This window comes from Mesocricetus auratus, unplaced genomic scaffold, assembly GCF_017639785.1.
Source record: "Mesocricetus auratus isolate SY011 unplaced genomic scaffold, BCM_Maur_2.0 Super-Scaffold_100007, whole genome shotgun sequence".
Classification (NCBI taxonomy): Eukaryota; Metazoa; Chordata; class Mammalia; order Rodentia; family Cricetidae; genus Mesocricetus; species Mesocricetus auratus.
The window spans coordinates 60,198,714-60,223,272 of record NW_024429191.1 but is presented as its reverse complement, the minus strand read 5'-3'; the positions used below and the strand labels follow the sequence as shown (position 1 = coordinate 60,223,272).

Here is a 24,559-nt window from a genome sequence, read left to right as displayed (position 1 = left end):
ACTGGGGATAACAAATTTGTGGAACTCATCAGCCTGAATCCCATCAGGGATGACTCTAAGCAGGCCTTGAGGGACTGAGGAAAAGGGATGAGGACTGGATTCTTGGTGTGTTACAACTGACTTTCCAAGAAAATGTGCATCAATAATTGGTCAAGCAGAGGGGCTCCTTAGGGGAAGAAGTCAGAAGGCAACCCTTTCTGTGGCTTGGTGTCTTCAGGAAGTGATGCTGACCTGCACTGATGATTTGGTGGGATACTTGATCAGCCAGTGCTCAGAGCCTGCACTGTCACATGTCAGGTGCTGTTTAGGCACTTGTAACACAGTCATGGGAGAGGCAAGTTATTCATCCTTGTGGGACTCACAGTCCCAAGGGGAAGATACGGTAAGTGATAAACAGTAAATTAGAAAGCAATACTGTGCATGTTAGGTTGGAAATGTACTGAAAAAGAAGAAAATCACATCAATTCAGGGCCTTTGTAAATTTGGGGGTCTTTGAAAATGTTGGGGACAAGCAGATTGGGTCATGAAATTCCACACGGTGGGCAAATCATTCACATGTAGAAGTTGGGGGAAGGAGAGAGTCAATGCACAAATATCCACATGTGCATACATACAGAATATGTACAGAATCCTGGGACCCCTCCCTTGGGTCTTGTCCATGCCATGGCCTTTAATAATTAAAAACCAGTAGGCCAAACTTTGCTGGGTGTCTGTAATGGTCCCAGGAAAGCTGCAATGACTCTCAGGTTGTCTTGAAGATGAGGACACACTGGTCTCCTTCCTGCCATGCAAGGCCGGTCTGATGAAGCATCAGCTTGGCTGTCTCTGATGGATCCTTGGAGCAAATAAGAGAAGCATGAGTCTTTTCTCAAGAGAAGAGGAAGCCACATAAAGCCAGATTCCTGAGAGGCTGAGGCAGAAGGATCACAAGTTCAAGGCTAGCCTGGGCAAATTAGTGAGCTGTTCTCTCAAAATAAAGAGAAAAGGGCTAAGGAGGCAGCTTAAGAGCAGAGTTACTGCCACACATGTGCAAGGCCCTGGACTTGATCCCTAGTGTCACCAATGAGACAGGGATGGGGAAGATGGAGAGGAAAGAAGAAGGGGACAGGAACAGAGGGGTTGGAAGAGAAGGTATTGGGAAGGCAGGAGAGGGGAGGAGAGAAGGGATGACAGCTGCATGTGTCCATGAGCTGACAAGGCCAGTGTCCACTCCAGTCTACAGTAAGGGCCACATGATCTCAGTGGTTATGACCAACCAGGAAGGAGTAGGTTGTGTGAAAGGAAGTCAGAAGAGCATAGATTCTGAGTGTGTGTGCCCCAGTGTCCTTACCATCAGCAAACAGAATAGGGAAGAAAAGAATGAGAGGAGGCCTGAAAACTGAAGCCCCAGGGAGCCTCATTATTTGACAATAAGGACAAGACTCAGATTGGGTCCCCTATGTGTCACTGCCATTCAGTACTGCCCATCAGGGGAGGGGCGCCTCACAAATTGTGGAGTGTTTATTTAGCATTCTTCCTGGCCTTCACTTCATTAGATGTCGATTGCATACATGAATATCAGATGTACCCATTCAAAACATCTCTGAGGCGCAAAACTGTTCCCCACTGAGGGCCATGGAGCCCTGTCCAGACTCTTCAGTCCAGAAACAGAGGCTACTGACCAGGGAACACACACCCAGCTTCCTCTTCCCAGTGCCTCATGAGAAGTTGGCAGCCTGTGTGGACTCTGGAATCCTGCGTGGCTCTGCATAGAATCAATTCTACTTCAGTGGTGGGACCTGGCACTGTCCACCTACTTTTGATGTGGATCCAGGGTCATGTCCAAAGACTGAAGGCAATGGGGAATGAAGCCAAGTGGCTGGTTGGGGTGCCACCAAACTGAGCCCTTCTCTAGTGGTTTTGGCTGCTGTGACTCATGTTGATTTATTATTACATTTTTAAAGACACTAAAATTTAAAACTCATCCAGGAGACACTGCTTGCCAAGATGTAATTAGGAGAAAATGACAGAGGCAGTAAATATGTAATAATTCTTTCCTTAATGCCTTCTACCAGTATTCTCCATCCACCTGCACAACCTGAGGAGCCTGTTTTCCGGACTCGCTGGCCACAGGAGACCAACTCCCATGGTGCACTAATACTGTGTGCATGCACAGCCTTTCACACACAAGCTCACCTGCAGGGAGTTTAGTGAACTGGGAACACAAGCACAAGTGTGATCACACACTCACAGCTTTAAATAGCACCTTCAGGGTAGACTGGAAGGTTGCTCACTGAATCACTGATTGGCCAATGCTGCATGCACATCCTGTTGAGTCAAGTGCCATGCCTACACCCTACCAAAATGAGAATGTCCCAAACGAGAAGGTTTTGAGTCCCCCCACCACTCCACACACACGCAAATAAACATATGTTCATATGATGTAGGAAGTGATAACCAGGTACAAACACACACACACACACACACACACACACACACACACACACACACACACACAAGTTCAGAGAGGTCAAGTGACTTGCCTGAAGTCTCAGAGCTATTATGTAACAAAAGCCACATTCAACCCCAGCCTTTTACTTTTGTATACAGTCTCCCCTTCAAAACATACTTACCAAAGGATGTCACGTCTGAGCCAGAGCTTGGAAGGTAGCTAGGAATTCACTGGGTCACCATGACAGGAACTGTATCATACATAGGTGAATGGGATTCAGGACATTGAGATGCTAAGTACTGAAATATGAGTGCGTGAGGAGGCCCCAAGGAAGAGAAGCCAGGCAGAGCCCTGCTCACACACCATGTCATACAGAAGCCCACAGTGCATGAGGCTCAGGGCTGACTTATACTCAGCCTCTCTCCCTAACAGCTGAGGGAGTTGTCCCTTGTGGAGCTGGCTCCTCCATCCAGAAACAGTGGCATAAGTCACAAGGTGACCCCCAGGTCCATTGAGAAACCAGGCAACACTGATGTCCCTCAGTAGCTGTCTCCATCCTCCTTGCCCAGGAAACAGGCCCAGTTAATTGCAGGGTGATCGCCATGTTCTTGCAGAGCATTTAACGTAGCGTGTAATTGCAGGGTAAACACATACAAGGCTATTTCCAGCTCCCAGCCCAAGGCTGTGCCTTGTGGGTAATGACGGCAGAGGAGTGGCTGGGGTGGTTCAGAAGTGATAGATCCAAGCCCAAACTGGGTCAGTCTCAAGCAGCCCTCTTCTAATTTTTGACTGACCAGGGACTTAGGCTTTCAACAGGCTGCCTTGGACTCCTCAATGTCTTAATCCACCATGTCTTATTTTGGGGTACCACAGACCCTGCCATTGGAGTTGTTATCAGATAGGCCTGGTTTAATATAAATATTCTGTTACTTAGTGGCTGGGTGACTTTGCCTAATTTTCTGTATGTCTCTGAGCCTCAGATTCCTCATCCGTACAGTGGACATAAAAACATGTCATAAAGTCTGAGAATGAGTGAGATAATGCAAGGAAATGCTGAGCAAGGTACCTGATGTACAGATATACAGCCTTAGCTATGATGTAGGCTTCCCTCCTGGCAGGGAGTCTTGTATTGGGGCTTTGCTGGTAATGGACTTGCAAGAATAACTTAAGACCACATGTGCACTGGGAAAGAAGGAAGCAGGCTGGACAGAGGGAAGAGCTAGGGAGATGCCATCTCAGTAGATACTGAGCCAGTTCTGTGGGCAAGGCTGGTTACAGAAGATCTTTGACGCTTCCCAAGAGGGATTCTCACCCTCCTACTGTCCCACTGCTCACTCACACCATGGGACTCTCCAAGGAGGAGGCAGATCTTGGGTTACAGGTCTCTCTGTAGCTGGAGGGTGAGCACTAGGGGTTAAATGAATGAGGATTTCCTTCACTCAAAGGATCTGGGAGGCACCACCACAGCAGCCACAACCTTCTGTCAGAGCTCACCCATTCTCCTAAGACCCTCAGTCTCTCCCATATTCAGGGCTGTGTTTTGCTGAACCTAGCCTTCTGCCCCTTCCTAGGCTGGCTCTTCCTTCTGACTCCCTGTGTAATTTCTCCTTGTTCTACTCTCTCAGACACAAGAGTATTTACAGACATGAATCCTGGCCAAATGGCAGGGATGGAGACCCATGGACAGCTCTGTTTCCTCTTCTTGGCTCAGATGGGTCTCCATGGCTCCTTGGGCTCTCATGTTCTGAGACACAAAGCTGTACCTGGGGTGTGCCTTGGACCTGTATGTTTTTGGACCTGACCTCTGATGATTTTCCTGGTGTCCTTGTGTTCCCATGGTTTCATTATCTTGATTTTCATGTTCTCTGACTTGGCTGGAAGCCCACACCCTTAAACACACTTCTGTTTAAGAATCTGTGAAGTTCACACAGGCTAGAGGTCAGTTCAGAATCCCAGGCATATTGAATGGCTTGGGCATTTAGTATGGCTCTATCTTGTAGACAAAGAAGAAGGGGACTATGTAGGGGGGGAGCCCCACAAAGCTATCCACCCATAAGGGCGGGATAGGAAATTTAGCACAGATGAAGATAAAAGGAAGTGAAAGAGAAAACGAAACTTTCTTCTCTCCTCCTCTTTTGGAAGCCTGCCATGCTTCTGACTCCCCAGCTTGTGTGTAAGTTCTTACTCTTGTAAATAATATATTATATTCCATATTGCATTGACCTCCCACGTCAGGGATGAACAGAGATGAAGCATGCTGGTTACCAGGGACACAGAGATGATCTCAAATTTCTCAAAACAGAGGACATGTAAGGTCACTTGGAGGTCTTGAAGCCCCAAAAGAGAAGGAACCTGGCTCTTGGAGGTCAAGGTCAGACCCTGATTAATTTTGTATGCTAGTATAAATATGGTATCCTCTTTTACCTCCAGCTTTCCCATTGGCCACAGTGGCACACCCTGGCTCTGCAGAGTAGTTCAGGGGGGGAGGAGACCTAGGGGAGCACTGGAGAAACTCTTACAGGAGAGTCAATTTTGTGTCTTCTCCCGATACATAGGGCCTTTCTGTCCTCTCTTACCCAGAGAGGACAGAGAACAAATAGTGACAATACCAATGCTGGCACTGGAGTAAGCTTTGTGGAAGAAGACATGGAGGGAATGCTAGGGTCAGTGAAGGCCACCCTGGCCTTGGTAGAGCCTGTCTGGACAAAGATGGTAGGTACATGGTCTCCACTAGCCTCACTCACTGCCAGCCTTCCCAGGGTGGCTGTGTGTGTCTGTTGAGTACTGAGAAGACTGCAACTGGGCCTGGAGTAGGAGAGAAGGAACAGGTAGAGAGTGAGAAGCAGTGTGAATAAACCCATGTGCTTCTAAGAAATTCAGCTCTGGCAGGTTGGCATAGTGGTCTGGACTGGGTACTAGAGGGTTCTTGCCTGCTTGTGACTAGCACCTTCTTCTTCCCCACTCATGGTGATGGATATAGGAGAGGTAGTTACTGGGAAAGACCAAGGTGACAGCACTGGTTCTGCTTGAAGCTGCCATCAAGGTGGCAGCTGGCCATTGTCCTCCCCCTTGCATACAGATCACAGAACTTTCTGGGAGGAAGGCACTCCAGGTAGTCTTGCTACACATACCTCAGGTCCATCTGCTACTCCTGCATCTCCAATTGACATCTGTGCAGAGCTGGCCCAGTATGATGTTCATATTCACTGAGCCTGGCATACTTATGCATGGTCACCAGCATTGTTGGCAAAGTAAGACTGCCATTGGGCCTGCCTGGCTGATTCTGTGCCTAGTATCCCATGGCTCTCTATGAGTCTGAACTGTTTGTAGACACAGGCATGATAACATTATGTGTAACCAGCATATAAGAGGATGGCTTGCCTTCCTTTTTAAATTTGGTTTGTTTGTTTATTTGGTTTGGGATATGATCTCACATATCCCAGGCTGACCTTACATCCACTTCATAGCTGATAATGTCTCTGAATTCTGGATCCTTCTGCCTCTTCCTTCCTATGTGAGAAACACAGACATGCATGACTCCCTGCCCTCATTTCAAAGTTGAAGACACAAGTACAGAGACAGGGCAGGACTTCCCAGTTGTCACACAGAGAGCAGTAGCTAACTAGGTCTTTATTCAAGTACTCTGATCTTCTGTTCCATGTGGCCCTCGGTCCCACATCACAGAATCAGCTTCTTTCTGCCTTTAGGTCTTTGCATAGGTGTGGCTGGTCCTCTAAGGGTCTCCTCTGTGTCTCCGCATCCATCTCCTCCTCTGGCTGCTCAACCATCTTGCTACAACCTCTCTAATCTCCCTGTGTCTCTTTCCATCCATCAACCCTTCCCTTAAAGAAGCTGCTGTATGTGTTCATTGTCACGGTGCTGTTACATAGGACACTCCACACAAGCGCATCCTGTATGCTGAGCATACTCCCAGCTCATGCTCATGACCTTCTTCCTTCTCCCTATCCATCTCACTCCTTCGTCCCCTAGACTAGTAGTTTTCAACCTGTGGGTAATGAGGCCTTTGGGGGTTGAACAATCCTTTTACCACCAGAAAACATATTTATGTTATAATTCATAATAATGGCAAAATTACAGTTATGAAGTGGCAACAAAAATAAATGGGGGTCACCACAACATGAGTAACTTTGTTAAGGGGTCACAGCATTAGGAAGATTGAAAACAACTGCTCTGGGCAGTTTCCTTTCTCCTTTCACACTCTATGCAAACACATGATTCATGATCTATACAAAATATAGGACCCACATTGGAGAGAAAACATGTGCTATTTGTCTTATCAACGCTAGCTTAATTCACTCAACATGATAATCTCCAGTTGTATTCATTTTCCTGCAAACAACATAATTTTGCTTTTCTTTATGGTTGAAAAAAACTTTATTATTCATTTTCTCTACTAATTGAATAGATAGCTAGATTGGTTATATAACTTGGCTGTTGTGAATAGAGCTATAGGAAAATCTTTTGTGCAGGTGCCTTTTGTAGTCATGTTAATTTGGAGTCCTTGTAAATACCCAGGAGAGGTATAGCTAGGTCATATGATAGATCTAATTTTAGGTTTTGAGGAACCTACATACTGACTTCCATATTGGCCAGAGCTAATCTGCATCCCCACCAACAGTGTGCAAGGGTTCCTCTCTGTCCTTATCCTGGCCAGTGTTTGTTATTGGTTTTCTTGATGATTGTCATTCTAGCTGGGAAGAGAGGAACCTCAGTTTACTTTTAGTTCACTGTTATCTGAAGGCTAGTGAGGTTGTTGTGCTTTTTCATCTGTTCATTGTAATTCATTATTTGACACTTGATTGTTCATTTCATGAGACCACTGACTAACCAGGTTGTTTGGGTCTTTAGATTTTTGAGTTCTTTGTATAGTCTTGATACTAATCCTCTCTCAGATATTTAGTTAGCAAAGATTCCCTCACATTCTGTTAACAGCTTCGTTTGATGTGTAGACTCAACCTCCATGGTGCTCTCATTTCTTTAGACATCCTATCTTACTTGCATCCCTACACCTTGAGGAAGAGCCTGAGATTTTGGGACATTTCATGGTGAAGACTAAAGGATGCAGTTAAGAGGAATAGCTTCCTGATCATATCAAAACCCACAAATTTCATGACTTCCATCTGTCTACTAGACAGCTTGAGAGCAGCACTCACAGGAAAACTATCCTGACATGCTTGGATGCAATGACGTGGAAGCCCAGGCAGTCAATGCTTCTAGTGGCTGGACCCTGAGAAGCATGGGGAAAATGCAGTGGACAGAGACTTGCCAAGACCTGGTTAGTTGTAGCATCCTCAACTGTCAAATTCAAGAAGGATTTGGACTTGGGTGGGGTCTGAGTCTCAGCCCCCAAATTCCCATACCTGCATGCTCCACACCCAAGAGGAGACAGGTGCAAGACTCCATTTACTGATTTGTGACTCCAAAATGATGGCCTTGGATTTCCATGTCACACACAAGCAGTGATCTGGCAAGACTAGGACAATCTGTGTACCATCTAGCCATTGGCTCACACTAGGCTTCTAAGGCCAGGACATATACTGACTCTGAGTTTCCTTTCCGAGTCTGCTCACCAAATCCTATACAGGGCAGGTCTTCTCTTTTCCTGAAGTATCAGTGTCATGGGATCCTGCTGCAACAGACCAGAGAGCCTTCCTCAAACACAGATGCTGGGTAGGAGGGGAAGGGCACTACAAGGGAATAGGTTGTAGAGAAATTTGAGAGGATCTCAAAGGAGAAGACCATATAGACTAAAGCTATGTGTCATTGGAAGAGATAAAATATGTTCTGTAATGCCTTTACAAGGTGAGCAGTCCTTAGGGATTTACTGGACCAATAAGTGAATGGACACAAAATCTAGACAGTTTGCATCAAACCTTTTTGTGTTTCTTCACACTGGGTTCTTAAATTCCTTTCCCTTCTCTGAGCTTGTTCTGCAGCCATTTTCTCCCTCATTAAGAGAGGCTCATTTTGACTCAGGAAGTAAACCAAACTCATAAGTCTCAGGAAGTTCCTGAGATGTACAAGATTTACAAAGCCTGCCTTAAGGTTATACAAGCAGCAGAATTACTGGGGAAAAGACACTCTCTCACCTTTTCAGGTACCTGCAAGTTGTGTAGAGGGCACAAGTTTCCATGAATCATCACCCATGCTGGGGTGGGCTTACAATGACATGGCTTCCTTTGAGTAATTCCTGATCCTGTAAGTGGCTTCTTAACCATAGCCCTGTAAGAAAACCCAGTGAACTCATTAGTTCACTAAGCTAGCTTGGGTAGCACTGTTTCTCTGGTCTGTCCTTGGTGACCTAACTGAAGTGAGTAGAAATTTATTCACATCTCATATGAAGAGTCCTATAGTGGAGCTTCAAATTCCACATCTGTGGGATAGAAATACCATAATATGCCCAACCCCATCACCAGAACAAGAAGACACAGCAAGAGTCTCTTGAAGAGCAGGAAACTGTCCAGACATGGTCATGGCCCATCACTAACATGCCCCTTCCAGTGCTGTTTGAGGGCAGCTCCCCCTCCACACTGTGTTCATCATCTGTATATAATGCATTTTAGCAGTCACTCTGAGTTCACTGGCTCAGGCAAAGCAGTCCACAGGAAATGTTCCTGGTGGTCCTAACAAGTCTCCGTTCTCCTTGAAGTGTGGACTGTCTCTCTGGCTTAAGTGTGCTTCACACCACTGTTTGCTTGGGGGGGACAAGGGGGTAGAGACAGTGGACCCAAACACAGCTGTGTGTCATTTGTATCAGAAATACCAGCGGACAGCTGCTAGACTGTGATGACATTCCAACAAGCCTTGTTGACATTCCAGAGGCATCACCACCACGAGGTTAAATTATAAGTTGATGATGACAAGCAGACACACGGGAAAATGTCAAAATTAGCATGGCTGAGCAGGGCACCCCCTCCCTTCATGCTCACTTGGCACAGCCACACTCTTCACTCCCTACCCACTCTTGCCCCCAGGACCACCTCCTTTTACAACTGAGGCTTTAAGGGCAAAGGAACAAGGGCAAGTGTGTCCTGAAGTCTTCTGGTTTCTGTCATATTTAGTTTTCTCCTTGGCCACCTGATGCTGAGAAAACAGCTACATTCTGGTGAGTCTATGACCTTGAACTTATCATTGTTCCTCCACGCTCATGTGTGCACTAAAGATGATGACACATTTCTCTCAGAATGACTGCAGAGCAAATGAATGCACAAGTGTACCTTGGCAGACCAAGGCCTCAATAGCAGCCCTGCCTCTGCTCTGTCCTTGAGCCCACTCTGGAGTGCTCCAGCTGGAACAGGGGCTGAGGAGGTAGAAAATAGGTAAGAGGGCAAATCAGGTGGGCTTCTATCAGGAGTTCAGGTTGCGTGGAATCTAAAGAGAGATTTCAGAGGTGGAAATGAGGCCTGAGGGAAGGCTATTGGGGCCGTGAGGGCACAGAGCTGTGATTCAGAATATGCACTTAGATTTATGATGGGAATTATAGAAATACAGTGCAAGCATTTCACAAGCAGATACCTTTGACTGAAGGAGACCATTTCATTATGCCATTTCAAGGTACCTTTACATGAACTGTGTTGCTCAGTTTGCTCAATGGTTACTTGAGAAAGGGAGTCAGGCCCACTTAAAGTTGACCCAAGAGGTACTGTCTAGCTTAGTGGAGCAGAAGGCTACAACTGAGCCGTAACAAGGGAGGGAGATTTCAGGTGGAGAAAACCTGCAGGTGCATAGAGATTTGGGGGGCACAGCATAGATTTGGAGGGATCCATCCATCACCTTTATTGATCTTAAAGGAAAGGTTGAACCCCAGGGGCTGAAGTCTAGGCTGTGAAGCTGGGAGGACTAAATATGGGAACTTAAAGAATGTCTTCATTCAACAGTCAGAGAAAAAAGTGCCAGTGGAGAGGCAGAGAAAGAAGAGTCAGCTGTGGAGACAGGTCATGACAGAGCTGTGATATAGGACTGGTCTGAGAGATAGGGCAGGCAGCAGATGAGAAGATTGACAGGACCAGAGTGGAGGGATGAGTTCAAGATATCTAGCTGACTTGGACTTTTGTGGACTGGCCTGGAACTCTCTTTACTATTTATGACTTTGCTTCAGTGGAAGCATGAGTTATTACAGCCAGGAAATTGATGTACCAAATTGGTTTTCAGGTTTCTGGCCTTTGGAGACTTGTCTGCACACATGCTTTCCTCTTCTTGGCCCTGACTCTCTTAGCCAACTTTGAACTTCCTTAGATGAGAGTGGTGACAGTCCAAAGGCTGATTCAGGACAGGGTTGGAAAAATGGGGTGTTAAAGGAAGGGGAAAACCTACACTGGGGAGAAGGCCAGACGAGTGTCACACACTTTGTATAGGCTGCAATGTCTGCATTTGTTCAGGCTCCATGATTCCATGTAAAAAAAAGGTTTCCCAGCTTCATAAAGGTAGCTGGATCCAAAGGGAAGGATGGGAGACAGAATCCATAAGGGTTAGCCACCACACCCACGGCAAACAACTTTCAATCATTCATCCCTGCATCTATTCATGCCACAGATACTGAGTGGCACTTGCCATGTGCCAGGTCTATCTCTGAGAGGACAGTGACAAATGGAGCAGAAATAAATGCCTCCCTGGTGTGGCCTGTATTCTGGTGGGGACTGTAAAACAAGGATCAAAATGAGCAAGCTAGACAGCAATGCTTTTAAGTGAGGAGATTGTCTATGGAGGAAAAGGAAGCCAGAGGAGTTCTCAAAGATCTTTGAATATTCCCTTCTTTTCTATTGCAACCCAGAACTCAAACTCAGGAACATCCAGGGGATTACTGGCCCACAAAAGACAGGCTGGGCCATGGCTCCAGACTCCTGACTCCCCGCTCAGCAGGCCCAGTTCCCAGGCTTCCCAGAGCACACAGATGCTCCTAAGAGAAGGAGGTCAAGAAAGTGCTTCTTGGAAATCAGTCCATTTCTCAGCTAGAATGACTAAATCCAGGAAAGTGGCTGGGAGTAAAGTTGAGCTCCTGATTCTTTGGAGAGAATGGGGCATGGCACAGAAGGCAGAAAGAATTCAGTCTGCTCTTGGTGATGCACAGCGAGGCTCCCATGTAGTTAGTAACTATATATAACTGTCCCCAAGCAAAGGGACAAGGTGTGTGTGAACCCCACATGGCCACATAGGCACTGTTTGTGGTGTGTTCTCTGCTGGAACCGCCTGAAGGAACACAGCAAATGTGCTTATCAAGGGAAGGGCTGTTTGTAATCTAGGCCAAATCCTATTTGCTTTAATAAGCCTGCCTGTAAACACGGCTGTGGCTCCCACCCTGCAGCAGCTGGGCAAGATGAGTGAGAGGGGTCCAGGCCACTGCTCTGTGTCTATATGTTCAGGAGGTCTTGTAAATCGAAGTCAAATACACCCTAGAGTAGAGGGAGAGCTCAGAGATCCATTGCATGTGAATGTGTAATTGAAAATTAGAGCAATCATGTCTGAGATTCACATTCCTGCCCTGCCTGGTGTTTAGAAATGAGAAATGGCCCAGTCGCCTAACATTGAGGTTCTTCCCTGTTGTGCATAGCTGTCTCATCTAGATTGAGACACTGCCTGGATGGAAACACTTGAGGAGGGAGGGGACTCATGAAACTGACAAGAAAGGTACAAGGGAACTCAGAGTTCTTCCGAAGTCCTTTAGTTACATAAACAATGAGCAATTGCTGGAGAGAGGAACACCCTTGAGTGGCCACAGTGATTACCTGCAAATTGTACCAGGGCTTTAGTGTTGCGGCGTCCATTAATCCTTGTGCTATGGTGGTGGGACTTTCTGGTGATGCGGTTACCATAGTCACCCTGTTCCTGCAAGTGAGCCATCACTTGCCACTTGATTCACCAAGACAGACTTGGATGGGATGGTTTCTTTGGTGTGTTGTCTTCTGTCCTGGATGAACAGAAATTGACCCCCCAGGGAATACAACCTTTCCACCACCATGGCTTGGCTGTTCTGCCGGGCTCCTTCAGCACAGCTCTTCCCCTTTTCCCTCCATCTCTGACTCCGGAAGCTTGTTCCCAGCTGCATATGAAGAGATGATGGGGAGTGTAGCCCCTGAGTATATGAAAGAAACCCAATGGGGAAGAGGGAAACACTACTGGCGACCAGCTCTTCTGGGGACTCTACACTCTAAAAGAGAAATTTCTTGTTCATAAAGATGAACCAAGACCAATGCTGCCCAGAGCTTCTGTGACTTCCAAGGTTAAGAGTCTTCACAAGGGACTGTCCCTGTGCCCTACAAAAAAAAAGTCACCCCAAACACCTGTCTCATTTCCTGAAACCCATGTCTCCCAAACCTACAAGCCCAGTCAGTGAGAAACTCATTTTGATGCCTGTGCTCACACCTTCCCTACCTTGAATGCTTGGCCCATAGAGGATCACTATTAGAAAGTGTGGCCTTGTTAGGGGAAGTGGGACAGGCTTTGATGTCTCAGATGCTCAACTAGACCTAATGCGGGCCACAGTTGCTTCTGCTATCTGCAGACCAAGATGTAGAGCTCTCAGCTCCTTCTCCAGCACCATGTTTGCCTGCACGCCACCATGCTTCCTGCCATGACGATAATGGACTAAACCTCTGAAACTGTAAGGCAGCTCCAATTAGATGTTTTCCTTTATAAGATTGCCATGCTCATGGTGTCTCTTCACAGCAGTTGAAATCCTAACTAAGATAAGGTGGTACCAGCATAGTGGGGAATTGCTGTGACATACCTGACTATGTTTTGGAGAGGATTGTGGAAGGACTTTGGAACTCTAGGCTAGAAAAGCTATTGAGTGTTGAGAGTTCAATGGGATGTTCTGTGAGAGCTTGGAGGATAACAATGTTGAAAGCTGTGCAGAGGATAAAGACCGGTCCTGTGAAATTTCAGAAGGAAATTTAAGATCCTATCAGAGTCTTTTTCTTCTTTTTGTGCTATTTTTTATTATTTATTTTTAAATTTAAATTAGAAACAAGGTTGCTTCACATGTCAATTCCAAGTCCCTCTCCGTTTCCCTCCCCTCCTCCCGTGCCCTCCCACCAACCTCCCCAATATCCCCTCATTTCTCCAGGGAGGGTGAGGCCCTCCATGGGGATGTCCATAGTCTGTCATTTCATCCAGGGCAGGGCCTAGACCCTCCCCCAAGAGTTCAGGGTAAGAGTGCATCTCACATTGTTGGATGGGAGTTCAAAGTCCATGTGTATACTTGGGATGAATACTGATCTACTGCCCAAGGCTCAATAGATTACCTAGGCCTCCTCACTGACACCCACATTGAGGGGGTCTTGATCAGTCCCATGCTGGATTCCCAGGCTGATGCTTGGGATTCAAGAGCTAACTCTTGTCAGGTCAGCTGTTTCTGGGGGTTAAACCAGCCGAGTCTTAATCGCTTTGGTCATCAGTCCTCCCTCTCTGTCACTGGCTTTCTTGAGTTTAGCTCAGTGCTTAGCCATGGGAGTCTGTCTCTTCTTCCATCAGCCACTGAATGAAGGTTCTGTTTCCCAGACTCTCTGGCCATGGGACTGTAGGCTGGCACTCCCCAGATCTATGTCTAAAATCCATATATGAGAGAGTACATGCCATGTTTCTCTTTTTGTGACTGGGTTACCTCGCTCAGGATGGTTTCTTCTAGTGCCATCCATTTGCATCAGGATTCCATTGTTTTTTTTTCTGCTGAATAGTACTCCATTGTGTAAATGTGCCACATTTTCTCTATCCACTCTTCGGTTGAGGGGCATCTAGGTTGCTTCCAAGTTCTGGCTATTTCAAATAATGCTGCTATGAACATTGTGGAACAGACATCCTTGTTGTATGAATGGGCATGTTTTGGATATATGCCTAAGAGTGGAGTTGCTGGGTCTTGTGGTATGTTTATTCCCATTTTTCTGAGGAATCTCCATACTGATTTCCAAAGTGGCTGAACAAGTTGGCACTCCCATCAGCAACAGAGAAGTGTTCCCCTTTTACTACATCCTCTCCAGCATAAAGTGTCATTGGTGTTTTTTATTTTAGCCATTCTGACAGGAGTGAGATGGTATCTCAGAGTTGTTTTGACTTGCATTTCCTGGATGGCTAAGGATGTTGAGCACTTTCTCAAGTGCCTCTCAGCCATTTTAGACTCCTCTGGTTAGCTGGAGCTGAAGAACCAGCTGTGATTGACAAGATATTACAATTACTAATGTGTATCTTTGCTTTGCTGGCATACTAGATGCTGATCAGCTGGAGCTGAGAGTTTAATGGTGATTAATAAGAGACCAACATCATTGAGGTGTGGGAAGCTGGTCCCCAATAGGGCTACAATGGTTTGGAATGACTGCTCTCTTGTGCCTCAAACCCTTGGTTCATAGTATCTCTTCCTGATCCCATTGCCTAACTACCACCCACCTTCTTCAGTAGCTTCCAATAGACTGAAGCTAAGTGCTGCTGTCCTTGCTGAGATGGTCTCAGCTCCCAGCATCAAGCAGGAACTCCAGCAGCCATGTTCCATAGAACACACATATTTTGAATACCTTCTTGGAGTATGAGGGGTGCCTTCTCCTTAGGTGCTCAAATCAAGGGCTGCCTATGGGAATTCTGTACTCACGCAGGCCATCCCTCCTCCAGTTGCAGCCTCTAACCTGCATAGAAGGAAACTGAGGGAGCAAGAGGAGGAAGGGAGAAAGGAAGGAGTGAAGGAAGCTTGGCAAGGCTTTTCTATGCCCTTCTTTACCCCTGCACTAAATGGATATGGGGCTTCTCACGTTGCTATGGCAAAATACCCAACAAAAGCAACCTAAGAGAGAAAAGATGTATTTGGGCTCACAGTGTGAGGTTATGGTTCATCATTCACAAGCAAGTTACGGTAGCAGAAGCAGTGAGAGGAGAGTGCTGACACTCCATTATACTGTCAGACCCTAGCCCATGGGATGATACAGTCCACATTGGAGAGTACAGCTAACCTATTTTGCAAAAGCCCTCACAGACATGCCCAGAGTTTTGCTTCATGGGTAACCCAGACCCTTTTACTGTCCCTGGTGGGCCCAGGTCCCCACAGATATTATGACACCGGAAGCTTGTGATGTTTAATCCCTTATTCATCCTCAAAACTGATTTGTCATGTGTTGGCTTGTTGGGGACCAGTTTGGGGGCTGAAGCCAAACCAAGGCAAGGAAGGTGTGAGGGCAGAGCCCACAAATCAGAGAGAGCCTCTCACTGACTGGGCTTGAGGGGGTGGGAGACATGGGCTTCAGGAAATGAGAGAGGTGGTTGGGTGATTCAGTTTGCTCTGTGAGGCACAGGGACTAGAAGTCTCTTGTGAAGACTATACACCTGGAGCTCTGTGAAGCATTGACCTTGGGGCCAGCATTGATCTTGGTTCATCTTTATGAATAAGAAACTTCTCTTTCAGTGTGCAGAGCCCCCAGAAGTGCTGGCTGTGAGTGTTTCCCTCCTCCCAACTGGGTTTCTATCACACAGGCTATTGATGCCCCATCATCAAATGGGCATGGATCAACATTCTAAGTCAGGCTCTTTGCTGGGATCTGCAGGGGATTCCAAAAAGAATAAGACCCGCAGTCTTAAAGACATCTTCTAGAGCACTTAATGGATATAGTGTCTGATGCTAACAACGGTGATAATACTCTCTTGACATTTGTCAGTCTGTAGTTTGTAGTGTGAATATTATTTTCAACTTCATTCCTCCTTCCAAAGCTCCACCTTTTTTACATGAAAGGAGCAGATGGTGATGGGAGGACTCTATTCCTCTCCTCATGAGGTGGAATCAAATGCATGTGTCAGGGAGGGTGGGGCATCGCTGGAGATTCCAAATGTAAAAACTCTTGTAACTCTAAGAGCCTAGCGCTTGGGGCTTATTATTATTTCCCCTGTGTTTCTCTGTCTTGAATAAAAATGGCTACTAAGTCTCACAGCTCCTATCCACACGAAAGCAGCCTAGGATGTCACTCCTGCTCCCTCTCCCAATTAAGCCACAGATGTAGATTGCTGGAAACCCATCCCAAGGTCAAGGGCTGAAGATGTAAGTTTGAGCACTCCCTCTGTAGAGTACTATCAAAGCCCCTTGCTAGATGAGACAGAGAGTCACAGAACACCCGATTCTCCGTGTTTTGTGTCAGTGTATTTACAGAGCTGTGTCCTGACATAGTTAAGTAGTTCCAGAGAGTTCCTTTCAGCTGCCTCAGTCACCTGCTTCCTCCTTACCTTGAAAATGGGGCATTTAAATTCTCTATATGACCCACAAACTGCTTCTTGCAGAAACTGGTGTGTGAGTGTGTATCTGTGAGTGCATACATATACACTGTGTGTGTGTGTGTGTGTGTGTGTGTGTGTGTGTACATATTCATACATTCATGGGAAATGTACTCCTTCCAGACTTTGCACTGGCCAGAACCCTTCTCCAATGCCAATTACTCCTGCTAAAGCATATACTCCTGAACATTGCATAAGGGACCAGTCATAGGATAGAGGTTTCTAGGCTCCTTTTTGCTTTTTCTGATTTATTCTAAGGGGGGGCCACTGTCCCAACAATCTCACAAACAAAAGCAGAAGGCTGGCATGGCTCATTGCCCATGCACTTTTCTCAATTGGTTCCTGTGTTTGCCGTGGCTAGTCCACTTGAGCTCTGTGTGCTGCCAGAGCTTTGAGAAGTCCGCACATTGTACGGCATCCTGCAGAGAAGCAGAAATTAATGGGGTGGGCCAGGAGAAGTATCTGTAGGGCCCAAGACAGCAGGAGTGAGGCAGGACACCTGGCTTTATTCTGAGCATCATGGCCACATGCTGGAGAGGGTTTCTGGACCATGCTTTTAGCAAGAATACCACCTGGGGTGAAGAACAGAGCAGGCAGCTTGGAAAACTTTGTCAGCATCCTCTCCACTTGCACTGGGACTGGCCGTAAGGAACAAGGGCCATGACGACTGTCCATATTAGCCTTAATTCTCCCAAAGTCTGCTTAGGTGTTGGCTTCTGGTCCCCAAATGATAGTGGGGCTACTGGGTCCTATGGGTCTGTCCATGGTTCATATAGTTATTCATTTGACAGCATAATTCATTCACTAGTTAATTCATTCATCCCTTTGGACAGCACACAGTGGTGTTTGACTATTGTAGAAAATGAGGATCTAAATCCTCATACTTGTTATCATAGGGAAACTGAGGCTTTATAACACACATACACTGGTCCAAAGCTCTCTCCAAAGCACAGGGCTAAACTTAAAAAAATTCTAAAGCCCAAGCTGTTGGATACGTTTTGTGTTCCTTGGATCCACAAATTGTTTCTCGAGTGACTGCACTCAGCGTCATCCTGGAGCTTTATATATAAACTCCAGGATTCACTCTAAAATGAAAGACTATCTTTAGTAGGGGGACTCTGGCATCTGTATATTTAAAAGGTTAACCCTACCTCCCCTGCTTCCACCTGAGGCTGGCTATGCTTCCCTTAGCCCAAAAAGAAGCTTGGCTCCCCATGGGGGTAGGCTGGTTCCCCACTGTTGGCTTAGCCACCATGCCTCAGTCCTCCTGCCAGATTCCATCCAGGCAGGTTGTGCTGGGGGTTTTATTGCTTGTTTTATGACTGGAGTTTCTTGTCTTACCTTATGGTGAGTCCCTGTAAGGCACCAAGGAAGCAGAGCCACGTGAAAGCAGATGGGCACTTCCTGGGCCAGCCATGCAAAGCCACCTAGCTGATGAGTCTGCCTCATCTTCAGCTGCTTGTTGCAAGGGTTGAAGAGTGAGGTGCCCTGGGATAAGTACAGAGGAGGGGCCTTTAAAAACATGCATCCTAGGCTGGGGGGATGGATCAGTCGTTTGCATCAAAAGCACAAGGACCTGAGTTTGATCCTCAGAACCCACACAAAAAGCTAAGCATGGTGGTGCAGGCTTGTAATCCCAGAACTGGGGAAGGGGAGACAGGAGGAGCCTCGATGATTACTGGCTAGCCTAGCCTGCTTAGCAAGCTCTAACCTAAAAAAACAAAGACCCCTAAGTGAATGGTGTCTGTGGAAGGACATATGGAGTTGATCCCTGGCCTCCATGAATACCTCTACATACAGGCATATATGTGAACATACACACACACACACACACACACACACACACACACACACAAAAACGCACGCACGCACGCACGCACTCTACACCTCAGCACGTGCAGAATATGCATCCTGGTGTACTGCTTCAGTCTGCTGCACTTTGCTTTGGGAGGACAATTTAATCACACCTCCAATCTGCTCTGTTCCCCCTCAGTTCTCACAGAGGCAGGAGTGGGGAATCTACAAATTGTGAACAGTAGACAGAGGTCTCTACCAGGACCCTGTTGGGACAGACATGGGGACAAGAGAGAGGCATCATTTTCTTTCTGGTTGGTGAGTGGGAAGGGACAGTAACTGTGCTGATGTAGGTCAGACTTTCAACAAAGACAAAGTCAGTTAACCTCAAGGACAGAGGTTCACTTCAGTAGGGTGAGTATGATGACAAAGGAGAAGCTTGAGCAGGTAGCACAAATGGAGCCACTGGCAAACAGTGGGCCCAAGGGACAGCACAGCTAACAGCAAGAGTCCTAGGCTTCATGTCTACAACAGCAAAATGAGGATAGTCTTTTTATGTTTTTTACTTTATTAAACTTTTTACACATTTTACTCTCAGTTCCCTTTCCCTCCCCTCCGCCCCCGGCCCCTCATTCCTCCCAACTCCCCATCCTATTCCATCTCCCTTCCGCTTCCCAGGGAGGGTAAGGACTTCCATGAGGATAATCTTAATAAAACACACAGGCTTGGGATCTCAGCAAACTGAGGCAGGATGAATGCCTGCTTATTGTGAGTTCAAGGTTAACTTAGGTGATTTAGTGAGAACCTACCTCAAAATTAGAAGTAAAAAGAGACCAAGATCGATATATATATACATATATATGTGTGTGTGTGTGTGTGTGTGTGTGTGTGTGTGTGTATGTGTGTGTGTGTGTGTGTGTGTGTGTGTTGGGGGAAGTCCTGTGTATATGTCAATAAAGCACTGCTGGCCAATAGGAATTTCGATAGGTGGGACTAGGAGTCCAGGAGGACTCTGGGTAGGAGAAACACAAAGAGTCAAGATGTAACGCCATGGGGTAGAAAGCCCGGAAACTTCTCCAGTAAGAGATATACTTAGATTAACAATTATGGGGTAATTACTTAAGTCAGAGCTAGCCAGTAAGTAACAAGCAAGGCCAACAGCTTCATAATTAATATAGCCTCCTGTGTGTTTATTTGGGACTGATGCAGCTCTGGAATCAGGCTGGTGGGAAGGCTTCTCTCAAGAAAAAGGCTTCTCTTTACACACACACACACACACATACACACACACATATATATATATATATATATATATATATATATATATATATATATATATGTCTGTCATCTCTAGCAGGGAATTTGCCTTGCATGTGTGAGGCCCTGGGTTCAATTTTCCACATCTCCAAATTTCATCAGTAATTAAAATGGATAGGTAATACATCTGTTCTTGTCATCTGTAGGACTGGGAGAAAAATAAAACACAGTCCTCCTGGTTCAAAATTCATTATGATTTCAACCAGGTCACAGTAAACACTGAAGCAGGCTTGTGAGCTTCTGAGTGCAGGGCGCTGAACTGCTGCTGCACAGCTCTCACACACCCTCTCTACCACGGCCGTGTGGAAAGGGCTCAGGGACAAGGCCTGTGCTGAGCTTTTGACCCAGGTAGTCTCTACCACATTTACTAATTAAGCCTGAGTCACACACAGAGGGAGCTGGAAGCTACCCACTATGCTGAGACACGCTAGAGGGAGAAACAGCTAGACAGAGCCTGAGTATTCAGTTTCCAGCAGCCGGCTGAGGAGGCTCCATACGGAAAGAGGGGGGAGGAAGGCAGACTCTCTGGCGGTCCTCCAGGTGGCATCTACAGTTATAAGCAGAACTCTGCGTGGGGAGTGGGATGGACAAGCAACTTGGGGAGCTGCCTGAACGTGGGTGACCAGTGACAGGAAAGAATGCAATAGGGGACAACCCAGATGGGATCAGAAGGTATGACTCACAAAAACAGGGTGTGTGGAGAGGACGATGGGAGAACTATTTCTGCCACATCATCCCTACTGTCCATGCAGAGGGATGTGCGGCCTGCCCTTAGAAATGATAAGGCTTAGGGAAGGGCTCAGGGAAACTTGAGGAGTGACAGCTGATATTCCAGGAGAGATGCTAAGACCAGCATAGAGCATATTTCCAGATTTGCTGGGAACCAAGCAGTCAGAAATCAACCCTGTAAAAAGTTATCTAACAAAACTTAGAGAGTTGGGAACTCATATGGGAAGAAAGACGAACAAGAGATGCTGTTGTTTCTGCGGAAGCCCCTGAGTCTTTCGGACCCTCAGTTTTCTCATCTATGTAATGGGTGCTATATCTCCCAGCTCATGGAGTAAATGGCTAACTGAATGACTTCTCTTCACAATAGGCCAGGGTTACCCTAGGCAGTAGCTAATACCAGGGTTACCAAATTTTAGGGCCACTCAAGCATTCCTTGCCAGAGTGAATTTTTGATATCTTAAAATCTACCTCTAAGAATCCTCATAGAATTCTATACTGAATATTGATGGTCCTAAGTTAATAGCTAGGATGCTCAGAGAGGTTAAGTAATTTATCCAAAGTCACACAGCTACAAAAGCAGTATGATTGGATTATAGCCCCAGGCCACATGGTTCCTAGGTTCACAGTCACTTCATCCTTTAGCAAAAGTAGGAAGCAGGGACAAGCAGCCTGGAAGGGCAGGCACCACACACTGGGTTCCTCTTCAGCCTCCCTCCTCACAACACCATCTGCACAGGGATGCTGAAAACCGAGCCTGGGGACCACCCCGTTTGACTGAACTGTTCGTTGTGGAGAACAGGATCTCTTGGCAAGATGGCGTCTTCAACAGTGGTGGCTCCCGGGTGCTCTGCTTCCTCCTGTCTACCCCACACTGTGCACGGAGGGTATTTTTGGCCTTGCATGTCCCCTGCATTGTGGGAGACAAGGAGACCGCAAGTGGCTTGAGCCGAGGGAGGATGGGAGCTGAACTCTGTTCCCCACTTCTCTGTTCCCCACTTCTCTTGGGCTAGTCACTTCCTGCATGAGGACACAGGTGGCGCCAGTGCTGTCTCAAGATCCCCTAGGGCTCCAGCCAGCAGGAAGAACAGTTCAGGGAGGCAGCCAGAACCATGAACCCTGGATCCAGCCTGTGTGAGAATGAATTCCAGCTGTGTGACCTCGGATAAGTTCCCCAGCCTCTCTGTGTCCTGCTTCCCTCTTTACCACGAGAGAGAAGATAGAGCCCATGTCACAGCTAAATGTCCATTCTTACTCTTACTATTGGTTGCCATTGCTGATGTGTAGAAGAAGGTTGAGGTGTACCCAAAGTATGTCACTTCCTGGTGATACCAGCTCTCTTCTGTGATACTTGGACTACACCTTTGGTTATTTGGGATAGGCATACTGATAGCTTAACGAGGCAGAGGTAGCATGATGTCACTTATCTCTGTGTTTCATATTGTATACAAAAGTCAAAATAAACTCAAGGGGCATGCACACCCTCTGGAGTCAGATGTATTCAGGAGAAACCACCAATCTGCCCTTCGATTCTGTGTGGCTTGAGGAGAGTTGCTGAACCTATACCCTCTGATCTAGAAAGGAGCCTGTGAGTAATTTCCCATTAGGCTGCCACTGACAGTCAGTTCCTTTTCTTCCCCATAGAACAACAGTTACTAGATGAACTGGTGTAGAATTTGGGGAGTGGGATTGGGGATCTCCTGGAATCCCCAAACCCTCAACCTTTAACTACCACCAGGGTAAGTTAGGCCCCACCATCATCTCTGTCTCCAGCCAGGGATTCTGAATGTCTCTTAGAAACCATAGGCATGAAGTCCCAAGAGGCCACAGCAGAAGAGACACCATGGTCACATGCAGAGGACTTTACCCGAGGCAGTACCCACACATGCCCTGACTTGCCCCCTGCCTGCTGACCCTTGATTGGGATGAGACCTTAATCACAGCCATTATCAGCAGGTGCAATCTGAAGTTGGGCCTGTGTGTCACCAGAGGGGGTGGTGGCTGACAGACACAATCAAGAAGAAAGGGCTCCAGATGTGGCAGATGTGGAAAGAAAGAACCAAGTGTGCTGTCACTTCTGGGTTTGCAGCACAGCCTTGGGGAAGAGGGTCCCACTTGACCCCTTGGGGTGTTAAATGGAGAGTGAGGTACTGGGCCCTTTCCCTTACCAGACCATGTAAGACTCTTCAGCAGAGCAGGCAAGACAGTTCTGTGGATAAAAGCACTTAGCACCAATCCTTGTGGCCTGAGTTTGATTCCTGGGACCATGGTAGAAGGAGCCCATGTATGGGCTGGAACATACACACACACACACACACACACACACACACACACACACACACACACACACACTAGTTAATTTTTGAAAAAGCTCTACAATGCTCTTACCAGGTTCAGAAAGTTCTAGGCTTCTCTTTACCACACTCCCTAGGTCTTCAACTTGAGAGACAATTCTTACTCCACCAGCCTTATCAAGTTCCTGTGTTTGTGATTAACTATGGAGCTATGTCAGAACTGAGGTTGGTTGTAGAAATGTGATACATCGACTCAAGCCAACATTCCAAAGCCTTCTTTGAGCACATGAACAGCTCTGTGACTGATTAGTAATGGCTGTAATGAGCACAGCAATGGGGAGTGAAGACTCCATGCTACTACACACTTCATTCAGTGCTTCTACCCTGTAACCAAGAAGGCTCAAACTCAGAAAAAAATCATTTGTGGTCAGAGGAGTCTCAGCTCCAGATTTCCTCAAGCCAAATTCCATTTAAAAAGTTATTGAGTGGGACATCACAGTCACAAAAGCAATAACTTCTTAATGTCTTATTCTTCTGGGCTCTGTTTGCTATCTGCAATCCTCTTAACTGAACCCATGACCCAGAGACTTTGACTAGTGAATGTGCTCATATTTCCCCACGAATAGCATGTGCTCTCATTCAGGAAACATAAGATGATGGCAATATCCATAGCAGTGATACTGGATAACACTCTGGGCTAGAAAGATGGCTCTGTAGATAAAGAACTTGATGCACAAGCATGAGGACATGAGTTCAGATCCCCAGTACCCACATAAAAGAATGCAACAACATATGCCTATAACCCCAGTCCTAAGGGAGAGGGGCCAGAGGCGGGTAGATACTAGGATATTTCTAGCTAATCAGTGAGCTCCAATTTCAATGAGGGACCTTGGTTCAAAATACTAATTAGAGGGAGACAGAAGAAGACACAGTGTGTCAGTCTCTGCCCCCAATTCATGCACACAATAGTGAGCACGTGTGCATGCATGCATACCACACATACATGTATACACAAATAATATAGAATATTGTATAGAATACTCAGTCTGCATTGCACCACAGCCAGCATTGCACTAACATAACTAGCTATCCAGCACAATGACAGGGCGAGCTTGCTTCCTGAGTTTGACAATGTACAGTGCATGTTTAAGTCTTTTCCCCTCTCTGGGCTTCAGTTTTCCTGTCTGAATATGAAGGCACAAGAAAAGGTGCTTCTTTTAGTGCTGCTGTCTTCTTCATAGTGCCTCAAACTGTTAGCACCTACTCTACACCAAAATAAGGAAGTGGTATAAGATAGGTCCAAGGCCGAACACATGGTGCTTTGTTCTCACAACTACTGTACAGGAGGCAAGAGGTGAACTCCAGTACACTCAATGAGAGCAAAGAAATTCAGGGATCACTGGGGAAGAAACAAAACAGGGAAGCAATGACATATGGAATGGGCAGGAAGCAACCATACTGGGGACTGAAGCTTGGTATCCATTAGGGCTTGAACCCCAACTCTGGACAGCTCCCCAGGGTTTAGCACTCAGGTCTGCAAAAATGTGTGTGTGTGTGTGTGTGTGTGTGTGTGTGTGTGTGTGTGTCTGTATCTGTGTGTGTGTGTGTGTCTGTGTGTGTCTCTGTGTGTGTCTGTGTCTATGTGTGTCTCTGTGTGTGTCTGTGTGTGTCTGTATGTGTGTGTGTCCCCATGTCCATGTCTGATGTCGGTGCTGTGTCTCTGTGTGTAGTATATATGCCT

General features: G+C 46.6%; 1 protein-coding gene and 1 long non-coding RNA gene across 2 annotated transcripts in view; one reads left to right on the top strand and one right to left on the bottom strand.

Annotated features, from left to right (window-relative positions):
* Positions 1-24,559, top strand: part of Asic2 (acid sensing ion channel subunit 2) — a 1,047,597-nt gene that overhangs the window by 136,622 nt on the left and 886,416 nt on the right. The window lies entirely within an intron of this gene.
* On the bottom strand, positions 473-3,100 carry LOC121141434. Its single transcript, XR_005878349.1, has 2 exons — positions 2,613-3,100; positions 473-835 (listed from the first exon to the last, which is right to left on the bottom strand). It is a non-coding gene; the product is annotated as an uncharacterized LOC121141434 (long non-coding RNA).